Source organism: Octopus bimaculoides, chromosome 20 (genome assembly GCF_001194135.2).
Source record: "Octopus bimaculoides isolate UCB-OBI-ISO-001 chromosome 20, ASM119413v2, whole genome shotgun sequence".
Taxonomy (NCBI): Eukaryota; Metazoa; Mollusca; class Cephalopoda; order Octopoda; family Octopodidae; genus Octopus; species Octopus bimaculoides.
Genome location: NC_069000.1, coordinates 19,685,283 through 19,696,447, shown reverse-complemented (window position 1 = coordinate 19,696,447; position 11,165 = coordinate 19,685,283). Strand labels below are relative to the sequence as shown.

The window sequence follows — 11,165 nt, the reverse complement described above, 5'->3', positions numbered from 1 at the left end:
ATATATATATATATATATATATACTTGCAGCTAAGCCCGGTTTCACCCGGTCGGTTTGGATGATGTGGCTGTAAAACCTGCTAAGCATTCGACGTGTTTGGGCACGCTTATGATAAAAACAATTTTAGAATGACATTTTTCTGTCAAAACGCTAAAAGTTAGAAGAATAAGAAAACAATTCTCTTCAGCATTTCATTTTCCTCTTCCTCTTTCCCTTGTCGGTTGTTAATACTTTCTCCAAATGTTTGGTATAATGTTTTACAATATATTGGACGAATAGTTTTGATGCATAACTATTTTACAAAATAAGTCAATTCTATTAAATTTCTTTTTCCCCTTAAACTAAGTTTAACTTTATTTCAGCCTTTGAGCTCGTTTTCTTTTTGTTCGATCTGTTTCATAATGGCCTCGTGTAAAGTGAACAATGCCCAGAAAAATGGAAAGAAAATCAATATTTCGATGAAAACAAAGCAAAAGGCATATATATGCTCGCTTCACAGACAAAACATAGATTTCTCAACCACAGAAAACTTTAATTTAAATGGCCCTGAATGTTCACTTATCGGCAATAATAACAACAGTAACAACAACAAAAACAATTACACTGACACACAGATGCATATGTTACGGTGTCATAAGCACCTAAATAGGAGTATTTTTGCTAATTCTGCTTGGTCCGATTAAATCGTTAGAATTTAATCCCTGAATATGGGAGAAGCACAATGCGAAGTGGAACAATGGTAAAATAACATTCATTTAGTGGGGAGCATAGCAAAAGTTCTTTTATCTCATAGAAAATGGGGGCTTTTTTGTACTCCCAAAATACCAGTTGAAAAAATTCCTGGCCGATGCCTAGACTAGTTTTGTAAAAAGCAAGGGGTATAGCCTACGGCATCCCTCTCCGCTCTTTAACATAGAGAACAGAGATTATACGTGAAACGTCTGCTTATAATCATTATTTTATGCTACCCCATTTGATAGAGTAGCGTGATTAAAAAGGTAATATTCAGGGACATAGCAAATGATATTTTCCACAGGATCGTTATCGCTTTTGTAAAGACATAGGGGCGAGTGAGAAGCATGCAAGTAGGAAGATGTTAAATGCGGCCGAGAGCGTTAGCATGGATTTCAAAGTCCTTTTGACGCTTCTTGGTCACAGGACCATTTCGGAACTGTAATCTGTTGTGGGTGCTGAGTCAAAAGTAACGAATAAGATTAATCTTAGACTTTTGATATAAGTTTTTTGCTAGTGTTTGAAGATGGCGGAGTAGGAAAGGTGCAAGCGACAAGTGCGGGCGCAACATATCTCACTAAGATCAACTTTGTGGTTCATTCTTTCGCGATCGATAGAATAAAGCGACACTCTAGTTCTACGGCTGATGGTATTGATGAAGTACCTTCCCTTAAAAACTGCTTCCCTTGTAAAATCAGAAACAATTATTATGTTTTCTTCATTAACGTTTTCTTGTGAACATGTTTTTTAGTGATTTATAACAAAAAAACATTATTATTATTATTGTTGTTGTTATTATTATTATTATCAAGGCAGCGAGCTGACAGAATCGTTAGCACGCCGGGCAAAATGCTTAGCAGCATTTCGTCCACCAGTATGTTCTGAGTTCAAATTCCTCTGAGATCGACTTTACCTTTCATTCTTTTGGAATCGACAAAATAAGAACCAGTTGAACAATGGGGTCGATGTAATCGACTCCTCCGCTCCCCTCAAATTGCTGCCCTTGTGGAAAAATTTGAAACCATCATTATTATTATCATTATTGTTGTTGTTGTTGTTGTTATTATTATTATTATTATTATTATTATTATTATTATTATTATTATTATCATCATCATTAGGTGAGCTGGCAGAATCCTTTGCGCGCTAGACGAAATGCTTAGCGGTATTTCGCCCGTCGCTACGTTCTGAGCTCAAATTCCGCCGAAGTCGACTTTGCCTTTCATCATTTCAGGGTCGATAAATTAAGTACCAGTTGAGTAGTGGGGTCAATGTAATCGATTCAATCCCTCCCCTTAAATTTCAGGCCTTCTACCTATAGTAGAAAAGATTATTATTGTTATTATTATTATTGTTGTTATTATTATTATTATTATTATTATTATTATTATTATTATTATTATTATTATTATTATTATTATTATTATTATTATTATTATTAAGGCAGTGAGATGAGAGAATCGTTAGCATGCCGGGTAAAATGCTTAGCATAATTTCGTCCGTCAGTACGTTCTGAGTTCAAACTCCGCCGAGGTCGACTTTCCTTTCATACTTTTGGGGTCAATAAAATAATTACCACTTATGCACCGGTCTCGATGTAATCGACTTGCCCTATTCCCCAAAATTTCAGGATTTATGCCTATAGCAAGAAGCATTATTATTATTATTATTATTATTATTATTATTAGGCGAGCTGGCAGAATTCTTTGCGCACTCGACGAAATGCTTAGCGGCATTTCGCCCGTCGTTACGTTCTGGGTTCAAATTCCACCGATGTTGACGTTCCCTTTCGTCCTTTCGGGATCGATAAATTAAGTACTAGTGAAACAATGGAGTTGATATAGTCGACAAGTACCCTCTTCCAAAATTTCAAGCTTTTTGCCTTTAGTAGAAAGGGTTATTATTATTATTATTATTATTTTAAAAAAAGGATTGACGTAACTCTTCACGAAGGTAAATAGTTAAGACGAAGAGTGCGATTTTAGATGTTTTATTTTTTGAACAATATTTCGACAGAACGTCTGTCTTTCTCAAGTTCAAACCAAAAGGTGATTGGAAATTCAAAATTTCAGAAACCAAACGTAAACTATGAACGTGAGTAACCAGCGTCCATACGTTGATAGATTATTATTATTATTATTATTATTATTATTATTATTATTATTATTATTATTATTATTGTAATTAAAAAGTTCAAATTTGTGAAACTTATCTAAATTAAAAAGAACGTTTACTGCGATATTGGTGCGACAATCGAAAGTGATCTGTTCTGTTCCAATCCCTTTACGAGGTCGGATTTGTTGAAAAAAATTTGGAAATCTATCCAGAAAAAAATCCTACACCATGACGTCAAAAATCAGAACTAACGAGGAAGAGGTGACGGCGAGAGAGGGGGGGATGTTGAAAAAAGAATGCTTTCTCTGGCGGAATGGAAGAAAGGGTGGCAGATGAGGCTTAGCTTCTCCAGCATTGAAAGTATTAAAGACAGAAAAATCAGATTCAACAACATAAAAATATAACAGCCATCCCCACCCGAACAACAACAACAACAGCACCAACAACAATGTATAAGCAGCTGTACAATAGCAATAACAACACGGCCACGTCATCCTCGCCGGTAACTTCACGTTCGCTGTTGAAATGTGCACAACAGAAATGACCGATGGGACTACTAGCTCGGCCATTATTGTTACAAGCGCTAGTGGTAGTGGTAGTGGTAGTGGCAGCATAAATAGTAGTAGAAACAGTAACAGCAGTAGCAGCAGGAGCAGCTGTAGCCGTAGTAGTGTGAACAACATGGAGAACTCGTTTTACTGTCGCTCCCGCCAGAAGTGAGTTGCAGCGCAGGAGGAAAGCTACTATAACGACCAGTATCAGCACCGTTGTCGATAACTATATTAACAACACCCTCACCACCATCAAAAGCAACGTTTCTCTAATACCGTCACTACCAACAAGAAACCAAAACTGCTTCGCATGAGTAAAGAATTTTAGGGCAGTGAATTTACTCGCAAACAAAGAATCCGACGAGCAAAAATAAAAGGCTGGTATTGTTTGGCCTCACGTATTCACCCTGCCAGAAGTTTAAAAAATGGATAGAAAAAATATTGACAAAAAAAAAAAGAGAAAAAAAACATCTCATACAAATGCATTCATGGGAAAATTAAATGAATCGAAAATCCCAGTCCAGTGCAAATCAAATATGTTCTCAGGATGTATTAGCGCGGATATGGCACGTAAAGAAAGGATGGAAGTATGAGAATGTGTTGCTAGCTTTCTGCATTAATGAAGACTGGGTGAAAAGGCTTTCAACCATTTCTTGCTCCTCCGACGAGTGAATGCAACTTTCGTCCTCTATGAGTTGACAAGTTACAAATGTGTCGTTTAGTGATGTGCCACTGGACATAAACAATATTAATGGCAATGATATTGGAAGAGCTGGGGAAGTTGTTGATTCTTAATTTTCAGCCAGATATTTGTCAGAGGTGATGGTGCTACTCGCTCCTACGATCTTTTGAAGAGCACCACCTCATTTATTTGAAAGGAGAGGTATGATAGAAATCAAGAGTAGAAGAGCAACGCATTACGTACGTATTAAAACCGACCACCAGAGGGTTTACTGTACAGTCTTTAAGTAAGGGAAAATAGACGAAACCCTATTTCTGTCAACACAGCTGCAGTAGTAGAATCCCCATCAGCAATAACATTGAGAACGGTAGTAACACTTCAAATCAGTGAAAAAAAAAAAACAGTGAAAAGGACCCACAAGCCCATTGCGATGGAAAAGGGGAAAATAAATGATGGCCGTCTAAATTTGAAATTCAGAAGGATTAACGAGATTTGAGAGAAAAACCACCCACCGGCTTTTCACATAATACCAGCATCAACTAAACCCGTAACCATAATACCAATACAAAAATCAACAGTTACACAGTTCTGTGACGGTTTTGTGATTTTGCGGGGTTGCAAAGACTCTCAAGTCTATACGGACCTCTCCTGATCGCATATCGTTTTCCATCACTTCAGCACGTCACTTCATATTGCGTCATAAGAACGACGACGTGCTGGGGATCAATTATACTGCCATGCCCAATCACTCTTGTTTGTGTTGTGTGGACCAATGACCTTTGGTACAATTGTCCGAGTGAGTGCGGATCATGGCACTTCATGTTCCTTGGTTTTGTTTTACTTCTGAAAATCAGGCAGATGATACTGCACGATTTGCCTCGTTCAGTAGACAAAATACTGTTTATCAATTCTTTTTAACACGGCACTCAAAAGGGCGGTCCTATTTTCGTGAGACAAGCACGTTAACTCTCTGTGTTCTTGGAGAAATGCTTAGGGCAAAAGGAGAGAGGTTTTTGAAATTTAGATCTGCCAAGCTTGTGTCTGTAACGTGAATCTGTTCACGTCCAAAATGTCAACCGTTATAATTACGAACTTCTGTGCGTGGGCATCTATCAGTTAACGCCGAGGCCGTTGTTTTTATTATCATTGTACGAATCTGTAAATTGCAATATGCGTCAGAATCGCTAACTACTGTGAGCTGGCGGAATCGTTAGCACGCCGGGCATATCGTGTAGCGACATTTCGTTCGTTTTTACGTTCTGAGTCCAAATTTCGACGTGGTTGACTTAGCTTTTTGGAATAGATAAAATAAGTACCAGTAAATCACTGGGGTGGACATAATCGACTTACCCCTAACCCTAGGTTACTGGTCTTGAGATCAAATTTAAAAGCAATATTTATATTTTCATTTATCGTCTCTTTGTGTTATCTGTGCAAATCTTTTTGTTAATGAAAGAGTGTACTCTTCTACTTGTTTTATTACGTCATCATATCGTTAAGTTATGTCAGAAAATAGACTTAATAACGGGATAAAAAGCGAATAATCAATAAACACCGTCAATTACAATTGTACTCACATTAAATTAGCAAGCCTTTCCTTATTGAAACAGCGCTTAAAAACCAAAATTTCAGAACCAGTGAAAATATGTTTGACTTGAATGATAGTCTCATTCTACTTTCAGCCATCTTTTATTAAAGACACTATAAAGCAGTGCCTCTCTTTTGACTCCCATCTTCAAGCCTTACTTGAAGATGAGTTCTTAGCCAAACTGAAAAATAACTATCTTCAAATCTTTCACACAAGTCCACCTCACAAACTCTTTCGCTATAGTCATCAGGAAGAAAACTAGATGCCACTTCCTACCATAGACTCAGCCAACAGCCACATCCATTCTTCACGCGACAGCACGTTTGACACTAGCTCATAAGTTATAATGCGCAGACGCTGAACAATAGCGTGCGCGATGGTTTCGTTCCCATGCGCGCATTTAGGACAAATTAAGCTATTGGCCTTCTTTGCCCGTAGAGCTTGTCTTGATCAGGTAATTCTCCGTTGTAGCACTGCCATTCTAAAAATTTTTAGAAGTCGTCCCCTTACTTCAAAATCCTCAAGAAGAGACTACTCAGACTGTTCTCATCAATACCCAGTGTCTCTTCCTAACCATTGTTGCTCATACTTTCTATTAACCCCCTGTAGATTGCAAATGTTATTTTACTGCTGACAGCGGTATACAGATTGTAGAGTGTTGTAAATGTCCAGAAACATTCTACAACTTAAATGCCCAAACTCGGTCTACATTTAGCCCATAACTACAACTCGGTAAAAGAGACAAGCTGCAGAAATACATACAGCAAGAAAGACGCCCGCACTAGTTCTTCGTCATCGTAATTCAGACATCTACAGATGCGTCATCTCCACTGCGTGCCTTCACATCATCAGGGATGACATTCTGAGACCATCAGGGAGAATTGGAAGCGGATGTGTTTCCTGACTAGCGGAACCTACCCCTTCTATAAAAAGTAGAAAAACATACGCTCCGGTTTAGTCAGGTGTTTAGTGGAACAAGGTCCAAGTAGTAGTAGTAGTAGTAGTAGTAGTAGTAGTAGTAGTAGTAGTAGTAGTGTTTGTAATTTAAGCACCAGGTCAACAGTTTTAAAGGAATGGGTTTAGTCGAGTCGTCGAACTCAGTATTTGACAGTTACTTCATTTTACCGACACAGAAATGCAATAACTGATATGGCCGGTGTTTGAAAATATTCTTTCAAACATTTTAAACATTCTGCCAGCTCGCTGTCTTATATTTAATGCTTTCTAATTTAGAAACAAGGCCAACAGTTTTCAGCGGACGGAGTTTGTTGATATCATCAAATTCTGTATTTCACTGGTACTTAGTCTTATCAACCTCGTTGGAGGCAGTTTTTCCGATATTTCAAAGATTCGGCTAATCCACCGTCCTTGTTTCTAACATAGGCGCAAGCCCTGAAATATGGGAACGGATTAGTCGATATCAACGAGGCCCCTGATGCTTTCACTATTCTGCTATCTTGCCATCTCAGCAATCTGTGTTTTCTGGATGTGTTTTCATTACATTCTATTATTGTTTCCCCAGCATTCTGTCCTTCGCGTGCTTTCATATATTCCAACTGCAACTGTGCCTCAGTTATTTTTACACCACTGTTAAATCTTTTGCTCGCTCTACAGATGTGTGATTCTATCTTTATAGTATGTTGGTTTGATCTTCGAAGGGCGGTAAATCTCAGTTCATCACCTTCCTCGTCATTGATATCTCCAGGACTTCGACGAACGTGGGGTATTTTTATTTGTTTTTTTATTTGTTTTTTTTTATTTGTTTTTTTTTTTGTTTTTTTTGTGACAGCTGCTTCTTCTCACTCACTTCAGTAATCTTTTCTTCAGCTACTAAATTATGTATTAATTAATTTCATCTGATAAATCAAACTAATGAATGTAATTATATTTATCAAATAGAATGTTCAATTAATCTTCATTATTGGATGTAAATTCTGAAGTAAATTGTTGCTCTTATGCTACAAGGTTTTGACAATTTTATTCACTTATATACATGAGTTTATGAGTTTACCATACGTAATCCGAAACGGATTAATATTTTACTGATGTAATTTTATGAATGTCTTTGTGCCTGTGTCATCATCCTAATTATCCATCGGTTTACACACTTACCACGTTTTAAGTGTTGCGTTGAGCAATCTCCTAAGAATAGATCAAATATTTCTGTAAAATCAAATTTCTCATTCTCAACGAGTTTATAAAAGTTCATTAATAATAGTAGAATTCTTTTGGGGGGTTTTTTTTTCAGAATATTAGGTTAATATATTGAGAGTATTTGTTGTTGGCACTCCGTCGCTTACGACGACGAGTGTTCCAGTTGATCCGATCAACGGAACAGCCTGCTCGTGAAATTAACATGCAAATGGCTGAGCACTCCACAGACACGTGTACCCTTAACGTAGTTCTCGGGGATATTCAGCGTGATACAGTGTGACAAGGCTGACCCTTTGAATTACAGGCACAACAGAAACAGGAAGTAAGAGTGAGAGAAAGTTGTGGTGAAAGAGTACAGCAGGGTTCGCCACCATCCCCTACCGGGGGTCCCGTGGAGCTTTTAGGTGTTTTCGCTCAATAAACACTCACAACGCTCAGTCTGGGAATCGAAACCGCGATCCTATGACCGCTGCTCTAACCACAGGGCCATTGCGCCTCCACATTGAGAGTATATAAAGATTGTATTTATTTTTGAAATCTTTGTTAGTCATTGCACAATTGCTAACAGTGCTACAAACTATGTCAATGAAGCATGATCAAGAGTCGATATAACTAAGCTTTATCATAGCTTATTTTTTTTTTAAGATGTTGTACGTATAAAACGGGCCAAAATGATACTATATTTATAACTACTGAGACTCTTCTTACATTTTCCTTTATATTACTACCGAGTCTCAAATATAACGTCATAATATGCTATTTTCCTAACTATTTTAGTGGACTTTAAAACTGCTTTGTAGTTCCATTTCGAACGAACTTAATATAAATTTTATTCTCTACCATTTACAAGCGAATTCTGCCTATTTTCTGAGATTTACGATTAGTTTATAATGTAATATTTAATGCCAAACGTATTAAATTCATAGGTTCATATCCAGTTTGCTCTTTTTCTTCTCTTCCTGTTTCTTTATAGCTCATTATAGTGATTCACACAAAATCTGTTTCAGTTTGTGTAATATTTGTTTTCAACGTGCAACTTTATTGTCTGCTGATAAATTAAATATTGCCGATATTAATAGAGACACATTTTTTGGTGCGCAAATATTCTCTGATCCAACAATAAATTGATGCTTAATGAGATTTTTTAATGCCAGACTTTAAGAACCCAATACATAATGGAATCTCTTTGCTTTAATCCTAATTGTTCAACAAATTCTAATTATTCAGCATGTGTATTATCTCTTTATATTATCTCTTCTCTAAGCTGATCCATTTTTTTTTATCTCGTGTATTATTTTATATAATGTACAAATTTCTTTCATAAGTCTTCTCTTTTTTTCTTTTTTTTTTCTCGTGTGTAGTAGTCTTTTAATGAACATTTTGTTGGTAACTACGTTTTTAGATCTACATTCCTACGCTATTTCCTATTCATCTTAATTTCAAGATATTAGTTCCTGCTGTACATTTTCTCTTGCGCAGATACTTATTTAACAATATTAATTCTCTAAATTGTGCAAGTCAGCGGATGCATTTTCTAAGTTTAGAAAGGAAAAATAAAAGTCATTCATAAGACCGCCACCACTCAAGTAATGATCTAAGCCACAAAAATATTAATATTTGGCATTCCTGATGCTACTCCGTCTTTATACTGTTAGCAGTTTACATTTTACATTTAGTTGAAAATATTTGTTTCCAATCTACTCGTTCCTCCCATCCACCCACCCACTTCTATTCAAAGGAATATACAATAGTAGCAAAGAAATTGCTAATAATTTTCAAGTTCTGCTTGCCTTTTCATTTCAGTAAATATTTGGCTGTTTATAATGTCAAACTTATTTTACTTCACATGTAAAAAAAATATTTTGAGGTCTTGGTTATTGTAACCGATATTTTGTGTATATCTTAATGTTTATCATAGCTAAAATAAATTTCTTCCACATGTTGTTCGGATTGTAGCAAGATGAAGTTTCTTTGATAATGTCCGCAGTAATTACTTTAAGTTGCCTTTTATCTAAAACTTTCTGGGAAGTGCTAAGCAAGTAGCTTTTGTCCTTGGTTACAAAGAAGTCTAAGCTTCATTATTATTCCAGTATTTAGATTCACTGAGGCACAATCCCACCTGGATGAAATATTTACAGATGTTGAAATGAAAACCAGATAAAAACATTTTATTCAGCTCATCTAACCATCACACGCACACAAACAAACACATGCACATAAACTAGCACTCCGTCAGTTACGACGATGAGGGTTCTAGTTGATCAGATCTACGGAATAGCCTACTAGTTAAATTAAGTGCAACTGATTGAGCACTCCACAGACACGCGTATCCTTAACGCAGTTCTCAGGAAAATTCAGCGCAACAAAATGTGACAAGGCTGGCCTTTTGAAATACGGTACTACTCTTGTTTGCCCTAGAGACACAACGCGCCACCGGGAATCGAACTCACGATTGTGAGCCGAATACCCTAACCACTTAGCTACGCACCTCCACCCAACACACATACACATGTAGACAAATAGTAAATGTATATGCATCGAATATCATGATGTATTGAAATTATATCCGCTCCAAATGAAGGCAATTGGAACCAATTCCAAATGATCAAGATAAACGGTTACAAGAATTATCCAAAATTTACATGCCATTAAGGAATAGACAGCCTTTATTCTGGTGAGAAAAAGATAGCTGTGAACATATGTTTCTGCTTCAGTATGTGCCATTAGCACAGCCACTAACCTGCTTATCACTAGCAGTTGAGACATTTAGGTATATAGAAAGAAAAGAAAAAAGATATACAATATATATTGCATTATCATATATTATATAATTTTATATATCGATTGTATTAGAAGCTGAAATTTCACAAATCATTACTTCGAGTTTTTTGTTTCCGATCTTCAGTCGATTACAAAAAAGTGGAGCATAGTAGTTACACAGTAGAAATATTTGAATACCATGACAACCCTTGACTATAGGGTCTTATTGTTTGACAAACACCCGTTATATCCAGTTTGTTAGCTTTTTCATGCACTTGTCATTCATCCTGTACCATTTCCACAAAATTGTTATAAATAAAATATCATTTAGTTTTGGTTTGTTTTTGGACCTATTTCGTCGTTTTATGGGCTCTACGTTTGTATGCATGTTGATCTCATTTAGCTTATGTCAGGTTCCATGTTTCTTATGTCAGGTTTCATTTGCATAAGAAATTTGAAGAAAGACGAGTGAAACACTTTGGAACACCAGAATATAGAGGAAAGTAACAAATTAGACAAAGTTTTTCTTTTTCGTCCACGATTCGTTCCCTCAAACATAATCATCCACGTGTTTAAACAGTT

At 36.4% G+C, this 11,165-nt stretch overlaps 1 long non-coding RNA gene across 1 annotated transcript in view; it reads left to right on the top strand.

Moving 5' to 3' along the window:
• Positions 1 to 11,165, top strand: part of LOC128250339 (uncharacterized) — a 29,763-nt gene that overhangs the window by 696 nt on the left and 17,902 nt on the right. The window contains exon 2 of the long non-coding RNA XR_008266366.1: positions 7,306 to 7,392. This is a non-coding gene — a long non-coding RNA (uncharacterized LOC128250339). The remainder of the gene's footprint in view (positions 1 to 7,305; positions 7,393 to 11,165) is intronic.